General features: G+C 43.4%; 1 long non-coding RNA gene across 7 annotated transcripts; it reads left to right on the top strand.

Moving 5' to 3' along the window:
* Positions 1 to 16,938: 16,938 nt before the first annotated feature.
* On the top strand, positions 16,939 to 20,872 carry LOC123085937 (uncharacterized). 7 transcript variants are annotated; one of them, XR_006440157.1, is made up of 7 exons: positions 16,939 to 17,465; positions 17,563 to 17,595; positions 17,783 to 17,871; positions 18,103 to 18,155; positions 18,351 to 18,984; positions 19,416 to 20,369; positions 20,628 to 20,872. It is a non-coding gene; the product is annotated as an uncharacterized lncRNA (long non-coding RNA). The 7 variants fall into 7 exon arrangements; XR_006440158.1 differs by lacking the exon at positions 20,628 to 20,872 and having other exon boundaries at positions 18,351 to 18,468; positions 18,772 to 18,984; positions 19,416 to 20,484; XR_006440160.1 differs by lacking the exon at positions 20,628 to 20,872 and having other exon boundaries at positions 18,351 to 18,979; positions 19,416 to 19,484; positions 19,583 to 20,484.
* Positions 20,873 to 22,660: the final 1,788 nt, after the last annotated feature.

The following is a 22,660-nucleotide window of genomic DNA, read 5'->3' as shown; positions in this document are numbered from 1 at the left end:
GGACGGCGGGATGGTTGAATTCGGTCCCATTTGTTCCATGGGACCTAAACATGCACCCCAAGGAAACATGTACATTTTTTCTAGCCATTTTGGTGCACTGGAACATGTATTTGTAGTTTGGATTTGAATGATGGACATTAAATGCCTAGAAAATTCAATTAATGCATAAAAAAGGTCAAACGAACCCTGAATAATTTCAAAGTTCAGCCCGAACCTCCAGTTGTTCCGTGTCGCTTGTAGAAGAAAATATGAGGCTAGAAGAGGGAGTGATTAGCGTTTGGCCCACAAGGCGACACATTTCCCTATCAAAACCACGAGGGTTCTTGCGATAGGTTCCGGTTTGTAATAAAGCTTGGCCCAAATTGGCAATGTTTTTACCATGACATATATGTGCCATGACATGACACCTTGCCACCCTTGATGACTTTCTGGTGAGTTTAGGATTTATGGGGACTTAAAAACCGAGATTCGAAATGTTTGAGGAAGAGCCAGGACATCGGTGCGATTGTAATTCGTTCCCATTCCTGCCATGAGACATAAACATGGACCCAAGGACACATGTATAATTTTTCTAGCCATTTTGGTGAACTCGAGCATGTATTTGTAGTTCAGATTTGAATTATGGACATTAAATGCATAGGAAACTTAATTAGTGTATAAAAAGGCCAAACGAACCCTGAATAAGTTTAAATTTCAGCATGGATATCCTATGGTTCCATGTTGCCCATGGAAGAAAATACAAGATGAAAAGAGGCAGTGATTACGTTTCACCCACAAGGGGAACACGTTTCCCTATCAGAACCACGAGGCTTCTTTGAGAGAAGCTCCAGTTTTTGTAAGAGGTTTGCAATAAAGCTTGGCCCAAATTGGACAATGTTTTTACAACGACATATATGTGCCATGACGTGACACCATGCCACATTTGATGACTTTCTAGTGAGTTTTAGGATTTATGGGGACTTAAAAACCGAGATTCGAAATGTTTGAGTATGAGCCATGACACCAGTACAGTTGTAATTCGTTCCCATTCCTGGCATGGAACCTAAACATGCACCCAATGACACATGTATAATTTTTCTAGCCATTTTGGTAAACTGGAGCATGTATTTGTAGTTCATATTTGAATTATGGACATTAAATGCCTAGGAAACTCAATTAGTGTATAAAAAGGCCAAACGAACCCTGAATAAATTTAAATTTCAGCACGGATATCCTGTCGTTCCAAGTTGCCCGTAGAAGAAAATACAAGGTGAAAAGAGGCAGTGATTATGTTTTGCCCACAAGGGAGACATGTTTCCCTATCGGAACCACGAGGCTTCTTTGAGAGAAGCTTCAGTTTGTAAGAGGCTTGTAATAAAACTTGCGCCATAGTGGACGAAAAAAATTCCTCAACATATAAGTGCGATGTCGTGACACCATGGCAGGTTTCACGATTTTCAGCTTACTTTTGGATTTACGGGGATTTAAAAACCGAGATACTTCTCACGAAATGTTTTCAAATAGGACAAGATTCACTCACAAAGCCGATATTCAATGAAAACTTCGTGGAAACCATATTTTAAAGTTTCATCAAAATCTAAAAAAATGTCGGATGTTAAGAAGGTGATGTTTTATTGCGACACAAAATTTCAACTTGAAAAACATTACGAGATGTGAGATATGAAAAAGACAAATTTCGCCCTGAATAGTGACATTACTATTGAGCACTATTCAACACTGATTTTGTCTTTTTCGTAGCTCACATCTCTTAATGTGTTTCAACTTGAAATTCTGTGTGCAAATAAAACATCATCGTCTTAACATCCTGCATTTTTTTTGAAACTTCAAAACATCTTTTTCTCGTGGTTTTCACCAGTTTCCACTGAATGTTGGTTTCATTATGATATTCCCCACCCCTGCTGCTGCTACCTCTTGAGCACTGCATTGGTTTTCCCTTGAAGATGAAAGGGTGATGCGGCAAAGTAGCTTAAGTATTTCCCTCAGTTTTTGAGAACCAAGGTATAAATCCAGTAGGAGCCTACGCGCGAGTCCCTCGCACCTGCACAAAACAAATAAATCCTCGCAACCAACGCCATAAGGGGTTGTGAATCCCTACACGATCACTTACGATAGTGAGATCTGATAGATATGATAAGATAATATTTTGGTATTTTTATGATAAAGATATAAAGTAAAATAAAAGCAATGAAAATAACTAAGTATTGGAAGATTAATATGATGAATATAGACCCGGGGGCCATAGGTTTCACTAGTGGCTTCTCTCAAAAGCATAAGTATTTTACGGTGGGTGAACAAATTACTGTTCAGCAATTGACAGAATTGAGCATAGTTATGAGAATATCTAGGTAAGATCATGTATATAGGCATCACGTCCGAGACAAGTAGACCGACTCCTGCCTGCATCTACTACCATTACTCCACACATCGACCGCTATCCAGCATGCATCTAGAGTATTAAGTTCAAGAGAACAGAGTAACGCCTTAAGCAAGATGACATGATGTAGAGGGATAAACTCATGCAATATGATGAAAACCCCATCTTGTTATCCTCGATGGCAACAATACAGTACGTGCCTTGCTGCCCCTACTGTCACTGGAAAAGGACACCGCAAGATTGAACCCAAAGCTAAGCACTTCTCCCATTGCAAGAAAGATCAATCTAGTAGGCCAAACCAAACTGATAATTCGAAGAGACTTGCAAAGATAACCAATCATACATAAAAGAATTCAGAGAAGATTAAAATATTGTTCATAGATAAACTTGATCATAAACCCACAATTCATCGGTCTCAACAAACACACCACAAAAGAAGATTACATCGAATAGATCTCCACAAGAGAGGGGGAGAACTTTGTATTGAGGTCCAAAAAGAGAGAAGAAGCCATCTAGCTAATAGCTATGGACCCGAAGGTCTGAGTTAAACTACTCACACTTCATCGTAAGGGCTATGGTGTTGATGTAGAAGCCCTCCGTGATCGATGCCCCCTCCGACGGAGCTCCGGAACAGGACCCAAGATGGGATCTCATGGATATAGAAAGTTACGACTGTGGAATTAGGGTTTTTGGCTCCGTATCTAATCGTTTGGGGGTACGTAGGTATATATAGGAGGAAGAAGTACGTCGGTGGAGCAACAGGGGGCCCACGAGGGTGGAGGGCGCGCCTGGGGGGTAGGCGCACCCCCTACCTCGTGGCCTCCCTGTTGGTTGCTTGACGTAAGGTCCAAGTCTCCTGGATCTTGTTCGTTCCAAAAATCATGTTCCCAAAGGTTTCATTCCGTTTGGACTCCGTTTGATATTCCTTTTCTTCGAAACCCTAAAATAGGCAAAAAAACAGCAATTCTGGGCTGGGCCTCCGGTTAATAGGTTAGTCCCAAAAATAATATAAAAGTGAAAAATAAAGCCCAATAATGTCCAAAACAGAATATAATATAGCATGGAGCAATCAAAAATTATAGATACGTTGGAGACGTATCAAGCATGCCCAAGCTTAATTCATGCTCGTCCTCGAGTAGGTAAATGATAAAAACAATTTTTTTGATGTGGAATGCTACTAGGCATAATTTGAATGTAATTCTTCTTAATTGTGGCATGAATATTCAGATCCGAAAGATTCAAAATAAAAGTTTAATATTAACATAGAAATAATAATACGTCAAGCATACTAACTAAGCAATTATGTCTTCTCAAAATAACATGGCCAAAGAAAGTTCATCCCCACAAAATCATATAGTTTAGTCATGCTCCATTTTCATCACACAAGAATGTTCTCATTATGCACAACCGCGATGACAAGCCAAGCAATTGTTTCATACTTTAGTAATCTCGAACTTTATAAACCTTCACGCAATATATGAGCGTGAGCCATGGATATAGCAGTGTGCGTGGAATAGAGTATAATGATGGGGGTTATGTGGAGAAGACAAAAATGGAGAAAGTCTCACATCAACGAGGCTAATCAATGGGCTATGGAGATGCCCATCGATTGATGTTAATGCAAGGAGTAGGGATTGCCATGCAACAGATGCACTAGAGCTATAAATGTATGAAAGCTCAACAAAAGAAACTAGTGGGTGTGCATCCAACTTGCTTGCTCATGAAGACCTAGGGCACTTGAGGAGGCCCATTGTTGGAATATACAAGCCAAGTTCTATAATGAAAAATTTCCACTAGTATATGAAAGTGACAAAACAAGAGACTCTCTATCATGAAGATCATGGTGCTACTTTGAAGCACAAGTGTGGAAAAAAGATAGTAGCACTGTCCCTTTTCATTTATCTCTTTTTAGGCCTTTTTTATTTGGCCTTTCTCTCTCTTTTTTTATTGGGACAATGCTCTAATAAATGATGATCATCACACTTCTATTTATTTACAACTCAATGATTACAACTCGACACTAGAACAAGGTATGACTCTATATGAATGCCTCCGGCGGTGTACCGGGATATGCAATGAATCAAGTGTGACATGTATGAAAGAATTATGAATGGTGGCTTTGCCACAAATACGATGTCAACTACATGATCATGCAAAGCAATATGACAATGATGAACGTGTCATGATAAACAGGATGGTGGAAAGTTGCATGGAAATATATCTCGGAATGGCTATGGAAATGCCATAATAGGTAGGTATGGTGGCTGTTTTTAGGAAGATATATATAAGGAGGTTTATGTGTGAAAGAGCGTATCATATCACGGGGTTTGGATGCACCGGCAAAGTTTGTACCAATTCTCAATGTGAGGAAGGGCAATGCACGGTACCGAAGAGGCTAGCAATGATGGAAGGGTGAGAGTGCATATAATCCATGGACTCAACATTATTCATAAAGAACTCACATACTTATTGCAAAAATCTACAAGTCATCAAAAACCAAGCACTACGTGCATGCTCCTAGGGGGATAGATTGGTAGGAAAAGACCATCGCTCGTCCCCGACCACCACTCATAAGGAAGACAATCAAAGAACACCTCATGTTTCAAATTTGCTACATAATGTTTACCATACGTGCATGCTACGGGACTTGCAAACTTCAACCCAAGTATTTCTCAAATTCACAACTACTCAACTAGCACAACTTTAATATCACTACCTCCATATCTCAAAACAATCATCAAGCATCAAACTTCTCTTAGTATTCAAAACACTCATAAGAAAAAAATTTACTAATCTTGAATACCTAGCATATTAGGATTATTTAAGAAAATTACCATGCTATTTAAGACTCTCAAAATAATCTAAGTGAAGCATGAGATATGAATAGTTTCTATAAAACAAATCCACCACCGTTCTCTAAAAGATATAAGTGAAGTACTAGAGCAAAACTATATAACTCAAAAGATATAAGTGAAGCACATAGAGTATTCTAATAATTTTCGAATCATGTGTGTGTAACACCCTCGATGCGACTATATCTCCCACGTGTCGAGGCACGACTTAGAGGCGTAATCACATTGAAGGCATATGTCGCAAGTAAGGTAATATTTACAACATCCCATGTAATATAATAATAAACGGGAGATAACATAGTTGGCTTACACTCGCCACATCAATCAAGGTACATAAATAACATTACATCAACCAAACACTCATGGCCCGACTACGGCGCCAAAATAAAAGATAACCCAACATGCGACACGGTCCCGATCACCCCAACTGGGCACCACTACTGATCATCAGGAAAGGAAATATAGTATCGTTGAGAGTCCTCGTCGACCTCCCACTTGAGCTTGAGCGCATCACCTGGAGCGGAATCATCAGGCCCTGCATCTGGTGTAATAGTAATCTATGAGCCATAGGGACTCAGCAATCTCGCACCCTCGCGATCAAGACTATTTAAGCTTATAGGTAAGGCAAGGTAAATATGTGGAGCTGCAGCAAGCGACTAGCAAAAATGGTGGCTATCCTGTTTGCAAAAGAGAGCGAGAAGAGGAAGCAAAGCGCGAGCGAGAAACTAGAGAGCAACCTGCGCAAGCAATACTCCAACACCGTGTCCACTTCCCGGGGTGCGAGATAGTCCTGATCGCGAGGGTGCGAGATTGTTGAGTCCCTGTGGCTCACAGATTACTATTACACCAGATGCAGGGCCTGATGATTCCTCTCCAGGTGACGCGCTTGAGCTCAAGTGGGAGTTCGACGAGGACTCTTAGCGATACTACATGTCTTTTTCTGATGATCAGTAGTGGTGCCCTATTGGGGTGATCGGGACCGTGTCGCATGTTGGGTTATCTTTTATTTTGGCGCCGTAGTTGGGCCATGAGTGTTTGGATGATATAATGTTATTTATGTACCTTGATTGACATGGTGAGTGTAAGCTAACTATGTTATCTCCCCTTTTATTATCTATATTACATGGGATGTTGTGAAGATTGCCTGACTTGCGACATATGCCTTCAATGCAATTATGCCTCTAAGTCGTGCCTCGACACATGGGAGATATAGTCGCATCGAGGGTGTTATAAGTTGGTATCAGAGCACATGCTTAGAGGCGATCCTCAATGAACTCAACGGGCGGCGCGGAGGTAAACATGATCTCTGATCTCGAAAGCCAAATCACGGTGCTTACTATCATAGTAGCTCTTCTGGCGGGATTGGGCTGCTTTGAGGTTATCTCGAATGACTTTGCACATTTCCTCTGCCTCTGTGATTAAGTCATTTCTGAGAAGCTGACGTTCACCGGTTTCAGACCAGTTGAGAGGGGTACGGCACTTTCTGCCATACAGAATTTCAAATGGGGCTTTGCCCGAACTTGCTTGAAAACTGTTGTTGTAGGAGAATTCAGCATAAGGAAGACAATCCTCCCACTTCATGCCGAAGGAGATCACACAAGCCCTAAGCATATCTTCACGAATCTGGTTGACATGCTCGACTTGACCGCTAGTTTGAGGATGGAAAGCTGTCCTGAAACGGATGTTGGTCCCCATGGCCTTCTGAAAAGAATCCCAAAACTTGGAGGTAAAAATGCTGCCACGGTCTGAAGAGATCACCTGTGGAATACCGTGCAGAGAGACAATTCGACAGGTATAGAGTTTCGCCAACTGAGCTGCAGTGATCGACTCTTTGATAGGCAAAAAGTGAGCCACTTTGGTGAGTTTGTCGATGACAACGAATATAGCATCATTGCCACGCTTGGACTTTGGAAACCCAGTCACGAAGTCCATCTCAATGTGGTCAAACTTCCATTCTAGAATGGCAAGAGGTTGGAGGAGACCAGCTGGCCTTTGGTGTTCTGCGTTCACTCTTCTGCAGACATCACATTCATTCACGAATTGAGCAATCTCGCGCTTCATTCGAGTCCACCAATAAGCCTGCTTGAGGTCCTGATACATCTTCGTGCTCCCAGGGTGGATGGAGAGGAGAGAATTGTGAGCCTCGTTCATGATCACTTTACGGAGGTCACCTTTGGGCACAACAATACGATCCTCGAAGCAGAGAGTGTCCTTGTCGTCAAGGCGGTAGCACTTGTACTTGGGTTGACTCTTGGCAATCCCAATCTTCACCTTTTTCACCATAGCATCAAGAAGCTGGGCTTGGTGAATCTGGTCTTCCAAGGTAGGAGAGACTTGAAGGTTGGCGAGGAAACCTTGAGGAACAACTTGCAGATTAAGTTTGCGGAAAGTTTCACAAAGCTCGGGTTGATAAGGCTTGAGAATCAGACTGTTGCAATAAGCCTTCCTGCTCAATGCGTCAACAATCACATTGGCCTTGCCTGGAGTATACTCGATACTCGGATTATACTCTTGAATCATTTCGACCCATCGAATTTGCCTGAGGTTGAGATTAGGCTGAGTGAAGATGTACTTGAGACTCTTGTGATCAGTGAAGATGTCCAACTTTCTTCCCAATAGGAGATGTCTCCAAGTCAAAAGAGCATGCACAACTGTCGCCAACTCGAAATCATGAGTGGGGTAGTTCTTCTCATTGGGATTCAACTGGCGAGAGGTATAAGCAACAACTTTCTTCTCTTGCATCAACACTGCGCCAAGACCTTGGAGAGAGGCATCACAAAAGACCTCGTACGGCTTGGATTCATCAGGCGGAGTCGGAACTAGAGCAGTGATCAATTTCTCTTTCAAAGTGTTGAAAGCAATGTCACACTCCGGAGACCAAACGTACTTGACGTGCTTCTAGAGAAGGTTAGAGAGAGGCTTCGCGATCTTAGAAAAGTTTTCAACGAATCTTCGGCAATAGCTTGCGAGACCGAGGAAGCTAAGGAGTTGCTTCACGTTCTGAGGAGGTTCCCAATTCACAATTGCAGACACCTTCTCAGGATTCACCGCAATGCCCTTGGCAGAGATGATATGACCAAGATAAAGAACCTCATCGAGCCAAAATACACACTTGGAGAACTTGGCGTAGAACTTGTGTTCCCTTAGCTTATCAAGCACCAAACGCAAGTGCTTGGCATGATCTTCCTTGTTCTTCGAGGAAACCAGAATGTCGTCGAGATAGACCAAAACAAAGTCATTGGTGTAGGCGTTGAAGATGAAGTTCATCATGCGAGAGAATGTCGGAGGAGCGTTGACGAGGCCAAAAGACATGACAGTGTATTCATATGAACCATAGCTTGTCCTGAAGGCCGTCTTGGGAATATCTTGCTCACGGATACGAATCTGATGATAACCCATACGGAGATCAAGCTTCGAGAATACTTGAGCACCTTTGAGTTGTTCGAACAACTCATTGATGTTAGGAAGTGGGCATTTGTTCTTGATGGTCTTCTTGTTCAATGGACGGTAATCAACACAAAGTCGGTCCGTTCCATCCTTCTTCTTCACAAAAAGAACACCACAACCCCATGGAGAAGAACTAGGCCAGATGAGACCCATTCTCTCTTGAATATCGAGTTGCTTCTTCAGCTCCTTCAACTCTTTAGGTCCGAGCTTGTAAGGACGCTTGCACACTGGTTCCATGCCGGGCTCAAGATCAATAACGAATTCAACTGGCCGGTGCGGAGGCATTCCTGGAAGCTCTTCTGGAAAGACGTCTTGATATTCGCAAACGACTGGAATTTGCGAGATGGCATCAAGTTCACCCTTCTCATTGAGAGAAAACAGACGGATGGTATTATCCCGAGCGGCAAAGATAATTACATCCTCAGACGAATGAGTCAATTGAATCTGCCTGGCTGCACAATCAAGATGCGCCTTGTGCTTAGTAAGCCAATCCATTCTGAGAATAAAATCAATATCCGAGTTGCCAAGAACCATTGGGGAAGAAAGAAACTTGTAGTCGCCCAAGGTGATAGTAACATCCGGAGCCATCATTTTGGTGTTCATGAACATACCCGGAGAAGAAACCACTATCGGCTTAGGCAAATCAATAGTATGCACATCATGCATAGATGCAAAAGGCTTCGATAAAAATGATAAAGATGCACCAGTGTCAAAAAGAACTCTTGCGGGAATGTCATTAACAGGAAGGTTGCCCATGATCACATCTCGTGAGTCCTCTGCCTGAGCTGCATTCAGCAAGTTGACCTTGGCGGACTTGGGGTTATGCTTGACCACAGCTGTACTTGCCGATCTGACAGGAGGAGGAGGAGGAGGAGAAAGACGCCTCTGGTTGAAACACTTGTTGGCATAGTGACCCTTCTGTTGGCACTTGTTGCACGTGACCTCTGAAAGTGGACGGTGGTACGGAGCACTCGATCTTGGAGGTTGAGATGAAGTCTTGTTCTGAAAGCCAGGGTTGGGTGGGTGGGAAGATCCACTGCCACCTTTGCTTTTCTGCTGATACGACTGACGGAACAGAGGAGGAGGAAGCCAATACTTCTGCTGCTTGGCCACTTGAGTAGAGGAAGAAGGAGTAACATCTCTGGCTCGCTTCTTGGAAGCATCACACCTCAATTGAGCGGCCTCTTGCTTCAATGCCATGTTGTAGAACTCATCGTACCTCAAAGGCTCAAAGAGAACAAGAGCGAGATGGATTTCTTCTCTGAGACCACCCTAAACTGGTATATCATGCTTTTCTCATCAGGTACGTCCTGCTTGGCAAAGCGGGCGAGCTTCTGAAACAACTTGTTATAGTCATAGACAGACGAAGAGCCTTGCTTCAAGTTGCGGAATTCCTCACGCTTACTTTCAACCACGCTCTGAGGGATATGGTGAGCTCTGCAATCTTGACGGAATTCATACCAAGTGATAACATGTCCACCTCTAGAATCCTTGTACTGCTGGAACCATTCTGCAGCTTGATCTTTGAGTTGGAAGGAAGCGAACTTGACAAAGTCCTCAGGCCTGACGTTACTGCACTCGAAATGCTTGCACAGATCCACAAGCCAATCGTCAGCATCGGTTGCCTCAACACAATTGCTGAAAGTCTTTGGCCCATTTGTAAGGAACTGGTTGAGTGTAGCAAAGTGATTCTGATTGTTGCCTTGGTTCCCTTGGTTGCCTTGATTGCGCTCTTGGAGAATTTGCATGATCAACTGTGTGTTTGCATTGGTTGCGGCCATCACAGCTTGCCATGCCTCCGGAGGAGGTGGAGGTGGTGGCAGATCAGGATTCGGAGTCGTGCGCGTTGGAGGAGCCATTCTAAAGAGGTTGACATCCATTAGCACATTGATAGATAAAATGAAACTGAATCCAACAGAATGAAAATTGCAACATATAGTCTTCACATCCGAACAAAATGAACGAATGCATTCCTCATGAAATGGTCACATATCCATAAATTGAGAAGCCATGTAGAATTTAGGGAGAGAAATAAATCAACAAGGTACGAATCAAGAACGAATACTCGGTAAGAAATCCCAATCTCAAACCAAATATCCGTGGAAGAAGAACTAGAGCTACAAGAATTCCCACCTATGAAACTCCCGAACCTTTCCGGTTATGCAATCAGGTGTTGGGGATATAGGGGAAGCATAATATCTCACCCAAATCTAGCAAATCCTACATCCAGCTGTATCCATCCTTCAACACATAACCAAGAAAAACTTCAGAAACCATCTACCTCAACCTTCGAAAAGCATCCATTATACAAGTTATGGCGATACTCCCGAACTCCCGCCCCAATACTGGGTGGCGTCGAGGTTATCTCACCAACGAACTGCATAAAAGAGATTTTCGATGTCGGCGTACTAAACTCAGGTATTCCAGAACTGCAACGATAAAATTATGACGACAACACCTCAGAGCTCAACTCCCCAGGACACTTCCACAAAACCCCTGACAGGAGGCACCAAGAGAATGTTCTCGTCATAAAACCATCGGAACGATTCCAAGATACCCGCGTGATCCTAAATTTTTTTTGTGAAATTTGAGAAGAGAAGAGTCAAAACTCTACGTCAGGATGCCTTACCAGAGCGATGAGGAGACTGGGAAGTAAAAAGAATTCCTAAACTCTTCGATATATAATTCCTAAATGACTCAAAACATTTTTCTAGACACAACTCAGCTGCTAAAACGATCAAGCAATGGGGCTCCTAAGGTCGGGGAAGGTTCTGATTACCAACTTGTAACACCCTCGATGCGACTATAGCTCCCACGTGTCGAGGCACGACTTAGAGACATAATCGCATTGAAGGCATATGTCGCAAGTTACGCAATCTTCACAACATTCCATGTAATATAAATAATAAAGGGGAGATAACATAGTTGGCTTACACTCGCCACGTCAACCAAGATACATAAATAACATTACATCATCCAAACACTCATGGCCCGACTACGGCGCCAAAATAAAAGATAACCCAACATGCGACACGGTCTCGATCACCCCAACAGGGCACCACTACTGATCATCAGGAAAGGAAACATAGTATCGCTGAGAGTCCTCGTAGAACTCCCACTTGAGCTCGAGCGCGTCACCTGGAGCGGAATCATCAGGCCCTGCATCTGGTGTAATAGTAATCTGTGAGCCACAGGGACTCAGCAATCTCGCACCCTCGTGATCAAGACTATTTAAGCTTATAGGTAAGGCAAGGTAAATGTGTGGAGTTGCAGCAAGCGACTAGCAAAAATGGTGGCTATCCTGTTCGCAAAAGAGAGCGAGAAGAGGAGGCAAAGCGCGAGCGAGAAACTAGAGAGCAACCTGTGCAAGCATTACTCCAACACCGTGTTCACTTCCCGGACTCCGCCGAGAAGAGACCATCACGGTAACACACTCAGTTGTTTCATTTTAATTAAGTTAAGGTTAAAGTTATCTACAACCGGACATTAACAAATTCCCATCTGCCCATAACCGCGGGCACGGCTTTCGAAAGTTCAAATCCCCACAGGGGAGTCCCAACTTAGCCCATGACAAGCTCTCACGATCAACGAAGAAATATACCTCCTCCCGAGACGTTCCGATCAGACTCGGTACCTCGGTTCTTCAAGACACTTCGACAGGTTAAAGCAAGACCAGCAACACCACCCAGATGTGCCGACAAATCCTGATAGGAGCTGCACATATCTCGTTCTCAGGGCACACTGGATGAGCAAGACGTCGGGTAGGCCAGCCCAGAGTTGCCCCTGGTAGCCCCGGACATCGCTCGGTTGGACCAACACTCAGAGGAGCACTGGCCCGGGGGGGCTAAAATAAGATGACCCTCGGGCTACGGAAACCCAAGGGAAAAGAGGCTAGGTGGAAAATGGTAAAACCAAGATTGGGCATTGCTGGAAAAGCTTTAATCAAGGTGAACTATCAAGGGGTTCCCATTATAACCCAACCGCGTAAGAAACGCAAAATCCGGGAACATAACACCGATATGACGGAAACTAGGGCGGCAAGAGTGGAACAAAAAAATAGGCGAGAGGCCGAGCCTTCCACCCTTTACCAAGTATATAGATGCATTAAGATAACATGGCAATATAATGATATCCCAACAAGTAAATAAATGTTCCAACAAGGAACGGTCTCCAATCTTCACCTGCAACTAGCAACGCTATAAGAGGGGCTGAGCAAAGCGGTAACATAGCCAATCAACAGTTTGCTAGGACATGGTGGGTTAGAGGTTTGACATGGAAATTTGGGAGGCTTGAAAGCAAGTGGTAGGCATCATAGCATAGGCATAGCAAAAGAGCGAGCATCTAGCAAAGCAAAGATAGTAGTGATTTCGAGGGTATGATCATCTTGCCTGCAAAGTTGTCAGAGTTGACTGGATCCTCGAAAGCAAACTCAACGGGCTCCTCGTTAGCGAACTCGTCTCCCGGCTCTACCCAAATAAGACAAACAAGCAAACGGAACACAATCAACCACGTGCAAGCTCAAACAATATGATGCAAAGATGGTATGCTATGCGGAATGCGATGCGGGAAGCATATGCAAGATTTGACAAGGGATGCATGAACCTGGCCTCAACTTGGAAATCCAAGTGTGCCGCTGGAAAGATGAGATGAAATCGCTTGAAAACGATATAAAGAACGCCGGAATCGGAGTTACGGTTTGGAAATGGCAAGCAATTCAAATATGACCACGTTCTGCGATTTACAGCAAGTAGCCATCTAAATGCAACAATATGAACATGCTACAGCACCGAAACATGGGAACAAAATACATGGCAGGAATGCATTCAAGATGCTTAACAAAACTCTAGCACTGAGCTACGGCCAATTCATCCATTAACAGGTTCAAACAAGCATGGCAAAAATGCATATGGTAAACAGATCTCAGACTTAGTGAAATTAACACTTGTCTGGAATTTCAGATCAGATAGCACTCTTCGGAGCAACAAAACTATATGCTACAGGACCTGAACATGGAAAAGTAAAGCATGGCATGGAGCTACTCAAAGAGCTTAACAAAAGTCTCTTAGTGACCTTGAGCCAAAAGGGATCAGAAAATACAATTGCAAGCATGTGAACATGGCAAAAATATAATCAGTTCTCAGACTTAGTGAAAACTGGAGCATGCTGAAAACAGATATCAAGTAGGCATGTTTACGATCTCGATGCACTCACTACAGAGCAAGTAATGATAATCTAAGCATACACCCATCAAGAATACACAAACTGCAAGCTATACATGGCAAGAACAATAACATAGTATGCACGGATCAACTACAACATCATCGGCAAAATCGCTAACAAGTAGACAATCTGCCCAGATTCACGAAATGACAAAAGTAGAGCTCGATTGACTCAAGTTAGGATGCTCCATAATTGCAAACAAAGACATGGATGAATAGAGCACTACAAGATTAACAAAACATCCTTACTGATCATCCTCAAAAGAGGCACGGATCACTAGGAAACAACATGAACATATGGCAATATGAGATAAACAGCTCAAGGACTTGATGGAAATGCTAAGTCTCTGAAATCAGCATTACCAAGTGCCTCACTTTGCAAGCTTGTGCTAGTCACCACACACATCACAAAAATACATGGGTTGCACCTCTGGAAAGATGGCAAAACCCTTAACAAAAGATATGTAGAGCTCATGGGCATATCATGCACACAATAATCGTGGCAAAAATGACAAATATCTAAATGGAGTAGCAGATCTGACAATTAACTCAAGTAGCACTCTTCTAACAGCATTTCTGGCATCATGATCAACCCAAATGAAAATGATGCAATGGAATGAAATGATGTACTCTCTGAGACGAACATTTTGATATGCTATATGCCCAAAACGGAGTTACGGATGCAAAGTTATGATGCGATAAACATGGCAAGATAATTAGGTTTTGGGGCAAAAAGTCAACCGAGAGAGAGTTTCCAGATCTAGATCGGGATCTCGCGGGTACTGTAGCGGCACGGAGTCCGAGGCTCGCCGGAGAACTCAAGGTCGCCGGAGATGGGCCGGCCGGAGTTGGACGGCGAGGCGGCCGGAGAGAGGGAGGCGCCGGAGGCGCGGTCGGCGAGCTGGTGCGGCGGCGGTGGCTGGGCGACGGTGGAGCACGGTGTCGGCGACGAGGACATCGGTTCGGCACACGGCATGGCACATGTACTGGACTGGAAGCACAGACGTATGTGCCAAGAGGGAACGTTCCTGTGGCCCGACGAGGACATCGGTTCCTCTAAGTGGGGGTGTATGTAATGGCCTGGCTTATTAGGGATGATAGACTACTCATATCAATAAGGAATTCCTTCTTTTCCGGGAGCCCATTCGGACAGAACTCCAAAGTTAAGCGTGCTCAGCTTGGAGTAGTGCCAGGATAGGTGACCGACCTGGAAGTTGCTCCCGGGTGTGCATGAGTGAGGACAAAGTGCACAGAAAAGACTAGTATTGATTTGTGGGGCCAGTCTAGATCCCGCCAGGAGTAACGACCACCGGCGGGTGTGTCCGGGGCGTTACAGTGTGTCTCTCTCAAAAGGTGTGTACAGCAAAGATGATTGTGATAAATAAAAAGCAAAGACTCAAATCATACAAGACACTCCAAGCAAAACACATATCATGTGGTAAATAAAAATATAGCTCCAAATAAAGTTACCGTTGGAAGTAGATGAAAGAGGGGATGCCTTCCGGGGCATCCCCAATCTTTAGCTTTTTGGTGTCCTTAGATTATCTTGGGGGTGCCATGGGCATCCCCAAGCTTAGGCTCTTGCCACTTCTTGTCCCATAATCCATCAAATCCTTACACAAAACTTGAAAACTTCACAACACAAAACTTAAAGTAGAAAATCTCGTGAGCTCCGTTAGCGAAAGAAAACAAAATACCACTTCAAGTTACTGTAACGAACTCATTCTTTATTTATATTGGTGTTAAACCTACTTAATTTCAACTTCTCTATAGTTTATAAACTATTTTACTAGCCATAGATTCATCAAAATAAGCAAACAACACACGAAAAACAGAATCTGTCAAAAACAGAACAGTCTGTAGCAATATGTAGCTAGCGCAAGATCTGGAACCCCAAAAATTCTAAAATAATTGCTGGACGTGAGGAATTTATCTATTAATAATCTGCAAAAATAATTAACTAAATAACACTTTAGAAATAAAAATGGCAGCAGTTCTCGTGAGCGCTAAAGTTTCTGTTTTTTACAACAAGATTAACAAGACTTTCCCCAAGTCTTCCCAACGGTTCTACTTGGTATAAACATTAATTAAACACAAAAACCACAACCAAAATAGAGGCTAGATAAATTACTTATTACTAAACAGGAGCAAAAAGCAAGGAATAAAAATAAAATTGAGTTGCCTCCCAACAAGCGCTATCGTTTAACGCCCCTAACTAGGCATAAAAAGTAAGGATAGATCTAGGTATTGCCATCTTTGATAGTCAATCCATAAGTGGCTCTCATAATAAATTCATAAGGTAATTTGATTTTCTTTCTAGGAAAATGTTCCATGCCTTTCCTTAACGGAAATTGGAATCTAATATTTCCTTCCTTCATATCAATAATTGCACCAATCGTTCTAAGGAAAGGTCTACCAAGAATAATAGGACATGAAGGATTGCAATCTATATCAAGAACGATAAAATCTACGGGCACATAATTCCTATTTACAACAATAAGAACATCATTAATTTTTCCCATAGGTTTCTTAATAATGGAATCCATAAGGTGCAAGTTTAAAGAGCAATCATCAAAATCACATAAACCTAACAAATCACACAAAGTCTTTGGAATCGTGGAAACACTAGCACCCAAATCATACAAAGCATAGCATTCATGATCTTTAATTTTAATTTTCATAGTAGGTTTCCACTCATCATAAATCTCTACTCCTAATGGACGACTTGGTGAATAGTCTCCGCGATTTATTTTCGCTGGTTTTTTTCGTCATCCTCCCACCTCCAGTTTTTTTCATCATTCTCCTACCTCCCTTAACTCGCAACCCTTCCACGAAAAAAACTGTGCCAAAAAACCCTACGATCGATGCCTCGTGCCCATAACAGATCGTTCTCCACCGCCAACCAGCCCTTCGCACGCCCGATCCACCCCTTCATCCCGGCCGGACATCCATCACTGTGTCGCGGCCGATCCTAACCTTTGCCGTCGCCCTCGCACATCAAAGACACCGCACGTCCATCCTACGATCTGCTTCAGGATCGCTTCAGGAGACGGCGCCGCAATCCCATTTAGGAGACGCCGGCGATCACGCCCAGGATCCGACGGCGATCCCCTTCTGGACATGCACATCCTCTCGTACGCACGACTTGCATTCATCCCTACGCTAATTTCGTCCCTTCGCCACCGCCGATCCCTGCGGAGCTTCCCTCCCCAATCCGATCTGACGAAGAGAGTGCCAGATCCGGCCGAGGGAGCCGCCGTACAGCCTCCACATCGGTGGACCAGCACCTCCTGCCACGGGTGCCGCCGCCACCTCCTGCCTCACGACCCTTTGCCGTGACTCCGCCCCCAAGCGCCACTCCCGCATGCAACCCTAACCCTATCCCTCCATGCCTCGCTGCCTCACCGATTGAGCCGCGCTGATGGAGCCCGAGCAGCGGTGGCCGACCCCGTCGCCGCCGCCGAGCCTGTGGACAAGGAGAAGGAGGAGGAGACGGAGGCGGCCGAGGACGAGGAGGACACACTGCTAGACCGCGCGCAGCCTGATCTCACGGGTCCCTTTGTACATGTGCAGGTACAAACCATCCTCATCCAAAATTGTGTTTTCCGCTCTGATTTGCCATGCTAATTTGGTTTCAGACTTGCCCAATATGTGATACTGTTTTTTGCAGTTCGTCAATGGACCAATGCCTAATCTCCCCAAGGTACTAACTACTAATTTCTTCCACCCCCTTGGTTCTAACTATGTGCTCTATCAAACTGTTTCCACCCTTGGCCTTCGGTACAACTCAAACATGAGATGTAGTCTTAACCCTCCACCTAACTTTTGTGTGTTTTCTGAATAATAAAAGTATCAAGCATTTGGTTTACTGGTTGTAATTGCTGTTTTAGGTTGATGTTTCATTGGACCCAGTGAAGGAGTTGAGCAGAGTAATATCTGAGCGAAAAAATTGAGGGGCGTGCTTTGGTTGTGCTCTCAGGTATTTTCCACACATAAAACTTGAAGTGTATTTCGCGTATTCCCCATTTTCTTCTTGATGCTTGAGAAAATCAAAAGATGCCTACAAATACACAGAGTTTTGCATCTGATAGTTAGTCCATCTCATGCACTTGTGCTTCTGGTACACGGAGAAACACTTTTATCAGGTTATCCAACGTTTTAATTAGGATGTGTGTCACTATGGGTACCTGATACTCTAATATCCTTTTAGCCAGGTTATTTTACGAGGGTTGTGTGCACTGAACCCCATTTCTCTGGACCAAGGTATTCTTCTGGCCCTTTTCCAGCAACGGACATGTGACATAGCCAACTACACATTTTTCCTAACATTGATATAATGTACCGCTAGAAATTAATTATATTTTTTCAGTTAGTACATCATATGTAATTAACTGCCAGAGATACGAATTAGTCTCAAGCACTATGATTTTACATCGAGATGATGTTTGTTTGTAACAGGGACGATGAAAAGGATGGGAATGAGGACGATGCGACCTATAGATGGTTGCTATGGATCGGGAGGGTGATACTGAACATCAGTTTACTACTAATCCGGAGTAGTAATATTGGATTACAGGTCATGGGTTAGTAGTTAACTACAGAAATCAGAATATTGGATAGCAGTAACTAAGGCCATTGGCAATTTCTATCATATATCATTATTTATTTGTGTGATTCCTTTACCAACTACATGTTTCTATTTGTTTCCTATATTTTGTTTGTTCCTGAATATTTTATGAATTGTGTATTTCTATTTTAATACATAAGAGTCTTTTTCATGCAATTTACTCAATGGCCTATATAAGAAGCCCTAAATAAAGCTATTCCTCATTTGTACACTTTCTTACTTATATAGATCAAAATATGGAATTCTCTGCAGGTTAACTAATACATGCATCAGCTTTGTATCATAAAGATTTCACCATCCCAAGGTAATGGAAATAAGTTCACAAGATTCTCATGTTGAGGTTTGTACAAAGAGATACAAGGCAATGTCTGTGTGCTGGAAGGAGAAACTCACTGCCAAAGCTATAATCCCTGATGCTAAAGCCTGCATGTTCAGATCTGTAGAGTTTACTCATATTACTGTATGGTATATTATTAACTTTCTTTTTATACTTCATATTTGCAACATATATCATCCATTTTAGTATGATTTTAATTTTCAGACATTTATTAAAAAACTGCAGTTAGTTTCTTCACAGCTAGGAGCTTTTAATCAATTGTAGTTATACAGAAAGATTAAGATGGAGGGAGTCATTAAAAATCAGCAATTGTTCCAGCCAACCGGTAGTAGTGGGTGCAGCATTTGAAGACACCAAAAAGAGCCTTGGACTCTGATGGATGTAATGCCTGCCATTTATATATGTTGATTTAGTTCTACTAAACATATGCATGAAAAAAAGTTTGTATTTGCTGACATATATCATGTATTTTAGCATGATTTTACTTTTCAGACATTTACTACAAAACTGCAGTTAGGTGCTTCAGAGCAAGGAACTCATAATTTTGCTTTTTCTGCAGAATGATTAATACAGAGGGAGCCCTTTTGTCAGGTCATTTAATCATTTAATCATAGGTACATTATCTCAGGTAACTTACTACTACCTTTGTTCGAAAATAAGTGTCGTTAACTTAGTACACCTTTGCACTAAAATTGTACTAAATCCGTGACACTTATTTTGGGACAGAGGGAGTATTTCATTTTCTACCTGAACCAAGTTGTTATTTCATTTCTAAGAGGCAAAGAGTTCCTCCTGGTTAGTTTGCCACATTTTATATGTCTATCTATGTGCATTACTAATTCACTATATGCACATTTAGTTCCCACTTTTGGCTCACTTTCTTGATGCATCTCGTATGAGAGGAAAGGAATGGAAAATCTGACAAGCAATGTTCGGGCATACCCTTATATTTACGTCTGATGAAATGCTGCGGGTGCAAACTAAAAGACTGGTGCCATGAGCAAAAGTGCAGACATTACTTATGAGAAAACAATAAAAGAATCTTCCATGACTACAGACCACGACGAGTCAAAGACAATGAAAGCACTACTCCATTGGTGGTGTTAGCAAGTGGAGTCTGGAGGGAGAACAACACAAAGTAGGAAATTGATTCCCTCGCCCTCGCTTGCTTCAACGACCCCGCCCGTCTTGGTGGGGTCGATTCCCCCATCGCTCGACTCATCTCCGACGAGTATGGCGTCAATGGGTACGCCCCGCCGCTCATATGCTTGGCGGGTCCCAGAACACCCGTGATGTGTATGAGCTTGACTAGGGCGAGGGGCTCGTGCTCGTGCTCGTGCTCGAGCTCGACAAGACACACTTCGATCTCATCACCAACAACGAGATGGACTGTGAGACTCCAGAGCAGGCAGGGATGAACGAAGACGAAAGTGGGGGCAGTTCGAGCTTGTCGCTCCCGAAGACCCTGGAGAGGTGCACGAAGAGACCTGGTTAGATTTGTTGGCCACCACTGGTAGATGATCCATGTCTCCTCCCCGGGTTCCTTGTGCATTATTGGGTTGTCTCAATTTTCAGTTTGGAACACTTAGCTATGAATATTTTTTTGATTAATATTGATGTCGTTGTTACATATTGGTACTGGGAAGATTTTATGTATTATTGCTGAGCTCTCATGAGCAGGCCTAATTTTACAGATGTTTAGTGCACCGATTCCTGTTCATTTACAACACAGCCCTGTGATCTAATTGATGTTTCTCTGAATTTATGACAGGTAAACTGCACTAATAACAAATCGGTTGTCATCTCTCATGTTGCCGATTCAACCCTGGACGATGTTGCGCGGCTCGCGGCCATGGACAATGTGTTGTTGGACAACGACGCGAGGCCGAGGCAGCCAACGTGAATGACCACTGGGTATGTAATGCCCCTCCCCCCCAAAAAAGTCCCTTAGTGACCTTGAGCCAAAAGGGATCAGAAAATACAATTGCAAGCATATGAACATGGCAAAAACATAATCAGTTCTCAGACTTAGTGAAAACTAGAGCATGCTGAAAATAGATATCAAGTAGGCATGTTTACGAGCTCGATGCACTCACTACGGAGCAAGTCATGACAAGCTAAGCATACATCCATCAAGAATACACAAAATGCAAGCGAGACATGGCAAGAACAATAGCATAGCATGCACGGATCAACTACAACATCCTCGGAAAAATCGCTAACAAGTAGACAATCTGCCCAGATTCATGAAGTAGCAAAAGTAGAGCTCGATTGACTCAAGCTAGGGTGCTCCATAATTGCAAACAAAGACATGGAGGGATAGAGCACTACAAGATTAACAAAACATCCTTACTGATCATCCTCAAAAGAGGCACAGATCACATGGAAACAACATGGAAACGCTCTAGATGATGGAGAGGGTTTTGGTGGGTTTTGGGCCAACTTGGAGGGGTGTTGGGCTGCAAAACACACGAGGCCTTTTCGGTTTCTCGGTTAACCGTTGGAGCATCAAACGAAGTCCAAATGGTACGAAACTTGACAGGCGGTCTACCGGTAGTAAACCAAGGCCGCTTGGCAAGTCTCGGTCCAATCCGGAAATGTTTAATCCCCACACATGAAAGAAAGGTAGAAATGACCACCGGAGGAGAACGAAGCGCTGGAATGCAAAACGGACAACGGGGAAAATGCTTGAATGCATGAGATGAACACATATGCAAATGTAATGCACATGATGACATGATATGAGATGCATGACAACGATAACAACACACGGAGACAAAGACCCGAACCCAAGAAAATAAAATAACTTAAGGCCGGAAACGGCAAGAGTTGGAATACATATTGGGAAAGTCATATCCGGGGTGTTACAACACTCCACCACTACGAAAGGATCTCGTCCCGAGATCTAGGACTGAAAGAACGCCGGGTACTCAGAACAGAGGTGATCTTCGCGTTCCCAGGTAGCTTCATGGTCGGAATGGTGTGACCACTTGACTTTGAGGAATTTGATTGACTTGTTGCGAGTCTTGCGTTCAGTCTCTTCAAGAATAGCAACTGGGTGCTCACGATAGGAGAGCTCTTCTTGGAGCTCAATGTCCTCGAAGTTGACGGTGCGGTCAGGTGTCTTGAAGCACTTTCGGAGCTGAGAGGCATGGAACACATCATGAACATTTGCAAAGTTTGAAGGAAGCTCGAGTTGATAGGCGAGATCGCCTCTCTTGATGACTATCTTGAAAGGTCCCACGTATCTGGGGGCAAGCTGCCCTTTGATACCGAAGTGACGAGTACCTTTCATAGGAGAGACACGGAAGTAAACATGATCTCCGATCTCGAAAGCCAAATCACGGTGCTTACTATCATAGGAGCTCTTCTGGCGGGATTGGGCTGCTTTGAGGTTATCTTGAATGACTTTGCACATTTCCTCTGCCTCTGTGATTAAGTCATTACCCAGCAGCTGACGTTCACCGGTTTCAGCACAGTTGAGAGGGGTACGGCACTTCCTGCCATACAGGATTTCAAATGGGGCCTTGCCCGAACTTGCTTGAAAACTGTTGTTGTAGGAGAATTCAGCATAAGGAAGACAATCCTCCCACTTCATGCCAAAGGAGATCACACAAGCCATGAGCATATCTTCAAGAATCTAGTTGACACGCTCGACTTGACCACTAGTTTGAGGATGGAAAGTTGTGCTGAAGTGGATGTTGGTGCACATGGCCTTCTGAAAAGAATCCTAAAACTTGGAGGTAAAGATGCTGCCAAGGTCTGAAGATATCACTTGAGGAATACCATGCAGAGAGACAATTC

This window comes from Triticum aestivum, chromosome 4A (genome assembly GCF_018294505.1).
Source record: "Triticum aestivum cultivar Chinese Spring chromosome 4A, IWGSC CS RefSeq v2.1, whole genome shotgun sequence".
NCBI classification, from domain to species: Eukaryota; Viridiplantae; Streptophyta; class Magnoliopsida; order Poales; family Poaceae; genus Triticum; species Triticum aestivum.
The sequence above is the reverse complement of the archived record's forward strand: the minus strand, read 5'-3'. Positions and strand labels throughout refer to the sequence as shown.